Below are 12,076 nucleotides of genomic sequence, written 5' to 3' on the forward strand. Positions count from 1 at the left end.
GTAAGGATATAGACTATGGACAAAAGCCAAGGGGTACCCCAAAAAGTACAATCAGAAAGTTCATGGTCAGCTATTAGAGACTAACACAAGAATCAGTGCTTTGGAAGTTCATCATGTTAGTATCCATTAACGAATAAGCACCAGGATAATGTGAGTTGGATAGTAAAGAAAGGATTGGTTGTCTGGCTGACAAACAAATGTGGTAACTATGAACTATTTTTTCCTCTGAAAGACTTTCGTCAGAAGACAGGAAATGGAAGCTATGAGCCACTCCCACTCCACTCACAGAGGAGTGATGCACCGTGGCTTTTGAGTGTCATGGTAAGCTTTTGTGCTGGGAGCAGGAGGAATCCACATGTGTGGTGCAAGCAATCATGCTTGCCAAAGACAGGAAACAGCTTTCTTTGCAAGACTTGCTTCTTCTTCCTTTAATAGACTGTTCATGCCACACTAACTTCTAATTTCAGAATTAGTTAAGCTACAAGGAGAATTATGCACTGGAAGATTTGATGAATGTGCTGCTGAAAGGGAGTGAAATGAAGGCTGGCAAGATGATCAGTGACTTTGGACCCTAGCTCACCTTTGCTTTCATTCCCTTCCGATTCAGTAACTATCCCCCCATTGTTTTGTTCTGTTTTCTTCTTTTGTGTCTTTATCCATCTATCCTCAGCCCCACTTCTCAAATGAATGGCTTTTGGCTTAGTAGATACTTAATAATGTATAAGCGATAGTACTATGCTTTCAGAATAAATACTGAGTCTGAAAGATCTTCAGAGATCACAAAATACTTTCTTCTAGAAATGGTCCTAAGGAAAACAAAACAGGCTAACTATTTATATTCAGTGGTTCCCATTACAAAATTGTTAGAGTATACAAATCTGATATATCCATGCAATAAAATAGTAAACCATCATTAGAGTAATATTCTCTAGGACTTGTTAATAACAAAGGAAAACAGTTTGTTTGTGATGGTAGAAAAAAAGCATTTTAAGTTCCCAATAATGTAATATTTCAAGGACAAAAAGAAATATAGCTCTGAGGTTAGCAGCATTGGACTTAGAACCAGACACACTTAATTTATCATTTTTTATTGAGACCAGAAAAATTTACTGATCTTCAAAATGCCTTCATAAAATAAGGAGAGGAGTACCTGTCTTGTAAAGCTGATTTGAGAATTTATATGAGACATCACTTAAATTGCCTATTCTAATCCAGTCATATAGTAGAAATTCAATAAACTATATCTCTCTATAAAACCATAGAAATCCAAAAATACATACAAAAATTAGCATCATGTGTTAGCTTTCTGTTACTGTGCCAAGGTATTTGGTATAAATTAGCTTAAAGGAGAAAATGCTTATTTTGGCACACAGTTTCAGAGACTTCTTTTGATAATTGGTTGGCTCCATTGTTGTTTTGGGGTTTGTGGTAAAACAAAACATCATAGCGGGGAGTACACTATATAGAAAACTTGCTAACTCATGATAACCAGAAAGAGAGGGAGGGTTGGAAGAGTGTGAGAGAAGGAGGAGGGAGGAGGAGGAGGAGGAGGAGGAGGAGGAGGACCAGGAGGAGGAGGAGGACGAAGACAAGGACGAGGACAAAGAGGAGGAGAAGGTGGAAGAGGATAAAAAGGAGAAGAAAATATATACAAGATTCAAGGCTGACCCATTGTAACATTGAGATGTACAAGACACTATGTTGAAAACAAACTACAATTTGTGGGGGGAGAGAGGGAGGATTTGGGGAGGTAGGGAGGGGAGGGATGGTAGGGGAAAAACAAAGGAGAAGGTAACAATGCTCGATAGGAAATGTACTCATTACCTTATTCATGTAACCCCTCTGTACCATATTTTTACAATAAAAAATGTATTTAAAATAAAATAAAATAAAAAATGAAAGAGAAGAAAGAAGGAGAAGAAAGGGTTAGGGTCCCAGTGTGTCCTTCAGTGTCATGTCTCTCCAGTGAACTAACTTCCTTCCATCAATCATGAATTGTAAAGAATCTACTACCAACTAATAGCATGGATTGGCAACATGGATTAGACCTTTGATGGATATTTAAGATCCAAGTCATAATATGTGAGTTAGCATTAAGTAGAAATATGACAGGTCCCTCCATTTATTCTCCACATCTATTTATTTTTAAAATGACCCATAATGAATATGCAATACTTTTTGAATTGGTTGAAGGATTATATAAAAAACTGGTACAAGACTATGACAGCCCAGATATTTATTCAGAAAATAAAACATTTTTTAAAAAAAGATTTTAGTCCTTCTTTCTTTTTTTTTTTTGTGAGAGAGACAGTTTTACTGTCTGGGCAAATGATCAAATACACAGCAAGACCAAACAGGGGTATTCTGTGTGACCTGATACTTCCTGGTAGACAGAAAGGCTCAAGATGGCTCCTGTGTATTTGAGTTAAATCTTAACTTTGAAATCCAGTCTTCAGATGATGTCATTGTTTCTGATTTTTAAAACTTAAATAATGCCATCTAAAGAGTAAAATATTGTGGTTTCTGAAAGTCATAGCTACAGGAAGGATGCTAAGTTATTTACTTTTGAAGAAGAGCCACAGATCTGTGCAAGCAATACTTAGTAACACAGGGTAGAACAGCTAGCTCACTAGATATGTCTCATCATACATAATTAGAAGAGCAGGGACGAATGTTTGCCTGAACAAGGGAAGAACATCCCCTAAGGATGTACCAGATCTCTACATCTTGCCATAGAGAAACCATCTTTGGCAGATTGGCTTCCTCTTGTCTCCAGCACATTTTCCAACACTCCAGAATCCGTTTTATCTAGCACCCTAGACAAAGCTTTTCAGAAGTCATTGGTGTATCAGCCTCAGTTTCGTACAGTGAGTGGATTGATCTGATTCCATCATGAGTTTTAACAGTCTTCCTATTTAATGGTACTGATTAATTTATGTCTTTGCCTCATTTTCTTCATTCATTCATAGATTGATATTAGATGGATATGCAGGCTATGACACATATTTTGTAGCACCCATAGACCTTGTGAATAGCATATGAATGGATGATAAATGGTCTTTACTGGCATAAAGGAGAAAGCAAGAGACTGTTACATTATCTGTGGGCCACCCAGGGAGGATCTACCTTTGCTTGGACTCCAATCTTGTCTTCTTAGCCAGGGAATTGCACATTACTGACCATCTTAATACCCCTGCTTTCATCTCAGACTTCACATCTTATACTGAATATCATTTCCAGATGAAAACTCTCCTGATTCCTTTCTTTCTTTTTTTTTTTTGGTCGGCCGTGGGGCTTGAACTCTGGGCCTGGGCGCTGTCCTTCAGCTCTTCAGCTCAAGGCGAGAGCTCTACCACTTGAGCTACAGCGCCACTTCCGGTTTTCTGGTGGTTTATTGGAGATAGGAGTCTCACGGTCTCTCCTGCCCGGGCTGGCTTTGAACCTCGATCCTCAGATCTCAGCCTCCTGAGTAGCTAGGATTACAGGCGTGAGCCACCAGCGCCCGGCTCCCTGATTCCTTTCTTATTTGCTTCACTTACTGGACACATCGACAAAGCCTTCCGATTTCCCTTCAACACACCAATCTCAATTGAACCATCAATGTAATGTGTCTGTTTCACATGACTTTCAGGCCCCACAAATGGGGCCAGAAACACTGAGTTCTCTGCATCCTTGCATTTAGTTTATCTCCTGGTGTTTTTGTGCTGCTGGGGATCTAGCCAAGGGCCTTGTTTAGACTAGGTGAGTTATGTGCTGGTTTCTGTCACATGTTTAATATTTTCTTATGATTGTCAATGTGATGCTCTTATATAATAAAAATAGCATTGCCATTTTATTTTTTATCCTTCATCTGCCATTTTTCTCATAGATATTGTTTTCTGTGCATTCATTGGACAGAGAATAAGAGATATGGCATGTATATGATTCTTTTGTTGAAGGTGTAATAGTGTAGGGAATTATTTCAAGGAAAAATAAGCCACTTTCAGAAATGACCACTTGGACCTTCTTTTTTAATTTGTAAACCTGCAGAGTTAACACGAATTTCTGATGAGAGAGAACAAAATACATTTAGTTTCCTGAACAAACTGATGTTCAAGTAAATTACACTTTCCAGGAAAATTTTGTAGGGAAAAAAAGAAAACATTAAGCATAAACTAAAGTCATCAATTTTATTGACAAAATGATGAAGACCAAAGTAAGTAAATGAACTTTTTTTCCTTTTGTGTATTGGTAGTACTTCCAATACTACTGTCTGCATAGATAGTCCCATGAGATATCCAATTAAATAAGTATTTAAATAAGAGAAAAGTTGTTTAAGGAATGATATTATCTGTAACCCTTTATATAGTTAGCATACTAAATCCTCTGCAATACTCTACCCTTAAAGAGGCTTCAATTTAGTTCAAACCAGTAGTTCCTCAATTTGGTTCTCTCCAAGTTACTTGACCAGTATGTATTTTTAAAGAAATTGTACCTCTTGATATCTTGAGGAAATAAGGCTCTACAGACTACATCTTGAGAAATTCTATGATGACAGACATGAAAGCATAATATACAGAGAGACAAATATATCATCACCTTAAAAGCTAATTCTGATTTTATTATGCCTCCTAACCATTGTTTAAGGTGAATATCTTACCCCTACAAAGCCAGGTGCAGTGGGCTAATCATTTACTCTTAAATGTGACATAGAATAAGAGCATAGAATGAAGGATAGCTAAAACTTTCCCTAAGCTTATATTGATTGGCCTTTAATCACAGTCGAAACATTTTCTACCTGGGTAGCAGTGGCTCAAGCTTGTTATCCTAGCTACTCAGGAGACTGAGATCTGAGGATCATGATTCAAAGCCAGTGAAGTCTATGAAACTCTTATCTTCAATTAACTATTAAAAGTCCAAAAGTGGAGCTGTGGCTCAAATGATAGAGAGCTAGCTTCAAACAGAATAAGCTCAGGAACAGTACCCAGGCCTTGAGTTCAAGCTCTACAACTAGCACAAAGCTGTCTCGTGTAAGGAACTTAATAATCAGTATCCAATATTAGGTTTTTAAAGAAGACGTTGAGTAAAAAGTACAGCATGCACGTGGCATTCATCATTCAGGCTGGCACCAGGCCATGTTGGCACTCCACATGGCTGGGAGAGAGGGCGTCTGGCCCTGGGCTAGGCCTTATCTAGGGTAGAGGTGGGGAAAGGTGTGGCCACATCGAATCCAGATGTGACCTCAGTGGATACAGATGTGACTTCTTCCAGGTGTGCCAGTTGCCTAGGTAACACAGGTACTGGTGGGGTTTGCTCACCATCCATGAGCAGAGCTTACACCCAACACTATTGAAAATGCTTTCAAATACATGGAATTCAGATGAAGATTAAACCAGGAAAATTTAGAAAGGAGGTTTTGAAAACTGGGAGGTTCTTGATCAAATAATTCTACAATATAATTCAGTGCAACTCTCTTCAGCAAAGGATTATCATTGTTATCTCTGAAATTGCCTCTTCTCCTGTTACATGGAAAGTTCTAATTGTTGGAGAGAAGACACAAAGGGGGCTTTGAAGCTTTATCACAAACTGACTGGATGGGCAGCTCATTCCAGTTTCATCAGCATACTAATGCTGGCATTGTGTTGACTTTACCAAGTCAAGCTCTAATACTCAGACTCACAGTTCACCCACCACACACATTTTCTTCATTCTTGCCATGTCTTCACATTCTCAAAGTCTGCCTTGCAAGAAATTACACACATTTGAACCCTGTCAACAAATGAGATCTGACAAGTAAACGTTTTACAGCAATGGGTTTTGAAATCTGGACTTTGATTGCCTTCAACTCCTGATGATATTGTATCAGGGGCTCTTCACACGATGCATTAAAAATGTCCTTCCTCTCTGCAAAGCCGTGGGGAATCAATAAGGAATGAGACTTTTTTTAACAAGCCACAGTACCTCAAAGTTAAGCAATTAGTTTATGAAGCTTGACAAGCCACCTTTCTGAAGGTGAGTCTTGAAAATAGAAAGACAAGCGGTTTTAAGACAGTCTGTTTCATCTGCATTGTCCTTCAGCAACTAGAAGTCTTAGGCGCTCCTAAAGAATAGACTAGCCAAATAGCTTACCAATTGGTAGGCAGAAATCCCCCAGACAACAAAGTACACAAGACAAAGACACCCTCAGGGCACAAGAATGACTATTTCCAAAACAATTTCAGAAAAATCAGAGTGGTACATTTGTCATAGACTCAAGCTGAACTGATATAAGCTTTGATTTACAGGTTGGAAATAGAGGACTGAGCAAGAGGCCTTGAAGTAGCACAGACTTACTTGTTATCATTAAAGCTACTGGCTGAGCCAGTAACAAATTATTGGTTATTGTTGTAGGCAGTGGTGGGAGGTAAATTTCTTTAAGCCTCAGTGTCGTCCTCTGCAAAATAAAAAAAATAATGAAACTGGATTATTAAGCACTAGTCCAATCTCCAAGAATCACTCTCATAGGTCGGGTCTAGTCCCTCATTCTTTTACACCAAATAAGGAGACATGATAAAGAGCAAAATAAGGAAATTTATGATCCATCAGCCATAGGAAGGCAACATATCAGTACATCTTTCAGCCTTCTTTGGGAGTACAGATATTGGTCTTGGATTAAATAGGAAGAGGGTGAAAAGATGTGCGTAGTTAAAATAAGTCTCATGTCATAGATGTGTTCAGAGGAGGTCAGAGATGGTGTCAGGTGGTCTGATGTCCATTGTATCTGCATTGCTCAGATGAAGTCTTGTTCCAGTAGGAAGCATGGAAAACTAACCAGTGGTCTTGGCCCTTCCTGGATTCCAAGATGGCTACAAAGTGACTGCAGAAGAGAATGGCTCAGGAGAAAGAACATAGGTACAAAATGTAGGAGTCTGGGATACCTGGCCTTTATCCTACTCCTAATAAATGTATGTGCTCATGGAAGAAGTCAGTGTTTAACAGCAAAAATAAGTAAATACATAACACGTTCTTAAGCACCTCTTATGGTAATCTCTCTTGTGTAACCTACTTCACAAATGAAACTCATATAGACAAGACGTGTAGTATGTCACTGGCTATCTTAATTTGAATTCCTCTGGAACCAAGAATGGCTATCTAATTTGAGACAAAGATTCAAGTACAGTAGTTTATTTGGAAAATAATTCCAGGAAATGCCTGTGGGATGAAGGAAAAAGAGGCAGCATTAGCCAGGATAACACAAGACTATCACTGAATTAATGTGTCTGAGAACTCTGGGAAACAATGAAGGACATACACCTTTGATTTCTCTCCTGAGAATGGGCCTTGCTGAGTGCAGGCTCACTGATTGTTCAGCTGTGAAGAAAGGCCATTCTGGGGAAGATAAGGGTGATACTCAACACTTCAGTCTGCCATGTATATGGACTGAACAGGCTCAGGGAAGGCTATTAGCTTAAGAGATGCCGGGACGAGGAGCTGGAAGGGGCTTCGTATGCAATGGATGAGAGATTTGGGCCAACCACTGACAGCTGTGAGAGAGAATCCAGGTTTTCTGAACTATACTGTGCTGATCTTTCCCTTTTCTCAATTAAAAATATAAAAAATGTAAATTAGATCAGAGGAAATACAATGAATGTCAATATGCCAGGAATGTAAAATAAACAGTTTCAATATTTGTTCATGTTTCCTTTTTATTACAGTATATTGTTACGATTATTCTGTTTTATTGTTATTGACTTCTAGTCAGATCATGAGAACATCAGACAAATCCCAGTTGAGATATAATCCACATAAAACCTTGCCAGCACCCTTTAAAACTGCCAAAGTTATCAAGAACAAGAACATTCAGAGACATTGTCACAAACAAGAACAGCCCAAAGAGCCATAATTCATAATGTATGAATAAACTGTTCACTTTATTATTAATGTATTTTTATGGGCCCATGAATTGTCAGCATATACCAGGGACATTTCTGCCTGGGCTAGTTTTGAACTGTGATCCTGAGATCTCAAGCTCCTGAGTAGCTAGGATTACAAGTGTGAGCCATTGGCACCCACCCTGTCTACTCTTAATTTTTATCCTCATCTGGGTGACAGGTGATTACAATGAAATCCCAGAAAAGACTGACTGGATAAAGAGATTTGTTTAACTCAAAGTTTTGGAAACTACAAGTCTGATCGGCTTAGCACTGTTTCTTCTGAGGACAGGATGGCAGGAGTGATATGTAAGGCAGAGACACCTGTCAAATGTGAAGTCAAACAGTTTTCTGGAGTTGGGCTTGCTCTTAGAACAACTTCCACTAAGAGGCGCTAACTTAACCACTCATGAAGGCAATGTTCTCAAGAGCCTAAAGACCTCTCACTAGGCTCCACCTCTTAAGAGTCCATATACCTCCTAATATAAACTTGCTAAGGATCAAACATTCACCGCATGAACCCTTTGAAGATGCAGCTGAAACAGGTCCAAACCATAGCACATGCCATTTAACTTAGCACCTAAACTTACCTACTTCAACAGGGCTCATGTTCTCTTCTCTGTAGGGAACAATTTACTGCCCCAAAACTTCTATTCAGTCAGAAAATCAATAATAATGAAAGAAAATAATAAAATTGCCCTGATGCCCATAAAGAGGTTGGTAATGAATATTACAAATGGGATTAATAAAATGTCATTGACAATGTCCAGAATTTTAATCAAATTGTACAAGTAGAGGCAAAAGCAAAAGTCTATTTGTTGAATAGCTATGCAAGAAAAAAATAAGTCCAGGCTGTCTCTTTTAAATTGTTAGACCCCCCCTTCAATTTTAATAGGCTTTACTTATTGAAAAGGCCACTTATGGTCGTTCTCTCAGCAAAAGCTATGAGTAGCTTGATTGACAAATGGAAATGGAGGTGGAAAAGGAGTTCCCAGGCCAAAAACTTGTCAAGTTGTCAAGGTGCCTCTGAGAACAGATTCTCAAGTTATTCCATACAGTGGAGTGAAGGAAGGTATGTTAGTATTCATGAATTTGAATAAGTCAATATCATACTATTTGAAGACTCTAAAATTATACACTCAGGATCTAAATATACATCTGAAATCAGCTTAAATACTTCGTATATTAAAAGGGTCATATTCACTATGATTTTTAATGACCTTGCTATTATTAAAGATGAGACACTACCCTGAATCACATAATCTACCAAGCAGAAAAATAATTCATGAAAAGATACAAATAAAGTGTGATAGAAGAATAAATCAACACACACACACACACACACACATGCACATACACACACACTTGATTTTATAAGTCTGTGGATTTTGTGTTCATTAACTCAACCAATAAGAGATAGAAAACATTTGAGGGGGAACCTATCTATACTTAACACTTAAATTTACATTTTTCTTGTCATCATTCCCTAAATAATACAACACCATAATCATTTGCATTGTATTAGGAATTACAAGTTATCTAGAGATGATTAAAAGCATGCAGGAAGATGTGTCTATGTTATAGATATGTCCTATTCCATTTAAAAAAAGAGACTTGAGCATCATGGACTTCAATATCTGAGAAGGTTCTTGAACCAATGCCTCAGAGATACTGAGGGATAACTGTTTATATTCACACACACTTAATCTTCACTTCCTTAGAGGATATTTTTGTCAGACATCTCATTCTCTATCCTTAGGGAAGAAACTTACTATAAAGGGAAGACAGTAAATTACTTAGCATAGAGAAAAGTTTTCATATTTGCTACATAGGATATGGGTGTCAGCCTTTCTATTATTTTCTGTAGGTATAGCAAAAGATACTGTAAATGACCATGAGGCAGACTGAAATGGCACAGTCTATTGCTATTCACTTGTTTGTGTGAAATAGTGTTCAGTCAATGCTATGTTCTATGCTACCACATGAGCGCTGTTGTAATGATGAGCTTAGGTTATATAAAAATAAACATTGGTATGTGAGCTTTTCAGAGATAGTTTGGATATACAGGTTCAGGGGATTCTTGCTTACAGTTTAAAACAAGAGAAAAATAAAAATGAAAAGCAACATCAAAACAAAATGAACACAAGTATTAGAGAAACAAGTTTTGCGTATCTAATCTGATATTGAAAGTGGAAGTAGCCAGGCACCAGTGGCTCACGCCTGTAAATCTAGCTACTCAGGAGGCTGAGATCTGAGGATCATGGTCCAAAGCCAGCCAGGCAGGAAAGTCTATGAGACTTTTATCTCCAATTAACCACCAGAAAACCGGAAGTGGCACTGTGGCTCTAGTGGTAGAGTGCTCGCCTTGAGCTGAAGAGCTCAGAGACAGTGCCCAAGCCCCATGACTGGGGGAAAAAAAGGAAGTAGGCAGATGTGGATACACTGTAATTCTAGGTAATTGAGAGGCTGAGACATGAAGATCATGGTTCAGAAACAGACTGGATAGGAAAGCCTATGAGAACCTTATTTTCAATTAGCCAGCAAAAAGATATAGGTGAAGGTGTGGCTCAAATGATAGAGCAGTACCTTTGGGCAGAAAGAGAAAAGAAGGAGTTCGAGCCTTAGTACCAACACATACACACACACACTCTCTCTCTCTCTCTCACACACACACACACGTACATGCACACACACACTCACAAAGAACTAGGTAGAGTGTGGTGGCACACACAATCCTAGAACTTGGGCAGCTACACAGTAGAATTATGTGTTTGAGGCCATCCTGGGCTATATATTAAGGTTGTCTTAAATTTGTTTAAAGAAGTAGTCTGAGCATGGTGGCTCATGACTGTAATATAAGCCATGAGGCAAAGGAGTGAGAAAATCCCAAATGAAGTACAGCATGGGCCAAAAGCTAGTGAGACCCCATCTTAATAACTCATAAGTGATGGTGCATACCTGTAGTCTGTGGGATGCAGGAGGCCACATGTAGGAGGATTTTGGTCGGAGGCAAAAACAAAAGACCCTGAAAAATAAGACCAAAAAAAGGCTTGGGGCATGGCATAAGTAGTAAAGTGCTTGTCTAACATGTGAGGTGCTGGTTAGATCACCAGGGTCACAGAACACACAAACAAACAAAATAATAGAATTAATATGCCTGAGAATAGAACAAAACAAAACAAAACAAAACTCGTGCTTCTAGGACCTGACTAAACTCACTCATTAAATAAAGAAAACCTTTATTTCTAAACAATTATAGAGTAACTAGAAATTATAAGCTGGAATGCATTTAACACAATCCCTTTCCTGAGAAGCATGAGTAATGGTGAAGGCTTAGGCTAGATTTAGGGAAAAGAAAGCAGAATAAAAATTTATTTATGCCAGGTGCCAGTGGCTCATACCCGTAATTCTAACTACTCAGGAGGCTGAGATCTGAGGATCATCGTTTGAAGCTAGCCAGGGCAGGAAAGTCCATGAGATGCTTATCTCCAAAAAATTGCTCAGAAAAGGCTGGAAGTGGTACTGTGGCTCAAGTAGTAGAGCACTAGCTTTGAGCCAAAGAAGATCAGGGACAGTGCCCAGGCCCAGAGTTCAAGACCTTGGAGCAGCAAAAGAAAAGGTTTATTTATTCAAGAAACTCACATTAGGCTAGAGCTAGAGATGCAGAGATGCATACACCAATAAACACACAACTATGCTGTGGTCCCTATCCTAACTGTTATGTGCAGAAGCTCAGACTACAGATGGAAATTCTTTATCCAGCTGATAGAGGATTAAGGCTGGCAAACCAAAGAATTTCCTCCGGATGCTGAGTTTGGTCCTAAATGATAACTATGGATTTCCAGGCTGGAAGATATGGGTTAGGGTAAAGTAGGCTATTCCAGGAATGTAATAAAGGAAATCAAGCATAAAAATGCAGGGTACTCCAAAATGCCTTCAATTTAGAAAATCTGAATGCATTATTCTTAGCCACCGGGGACCATGAGGTTTTGGGGCTGGAGAAGTCTATTTTAAATTTGTAATACTAGTATACCTGTTCTGTCACAGTGGAATCAATTCTAGAAATGAACATATGCAATGTGGAGATTCCTGTTGTGATTAAAATAATGCAAGTGGAATGCAGTCCTGAACTACAGCAGCCATCATATACTCCAGGAAAGGAAGGCTGCAAACTATGCAACAGAGTA

This window comes from Dipodomys spectabilis, unplaced genomic scaffold (assembly GCF_019054845.1).
Source record: "Dipodomys spectabilis isolate Male_0828 unplaced genomic scaffold, ASM1905484v1 ptg000095l, whole genome shotgun sequence".
Taxonomy (NCBI): Eukaryota; Metazoa; Chordata; class Mammalia; order Rodentia; family Heteromyidae; genus Dipodomys; species Dipodomys spectabilis.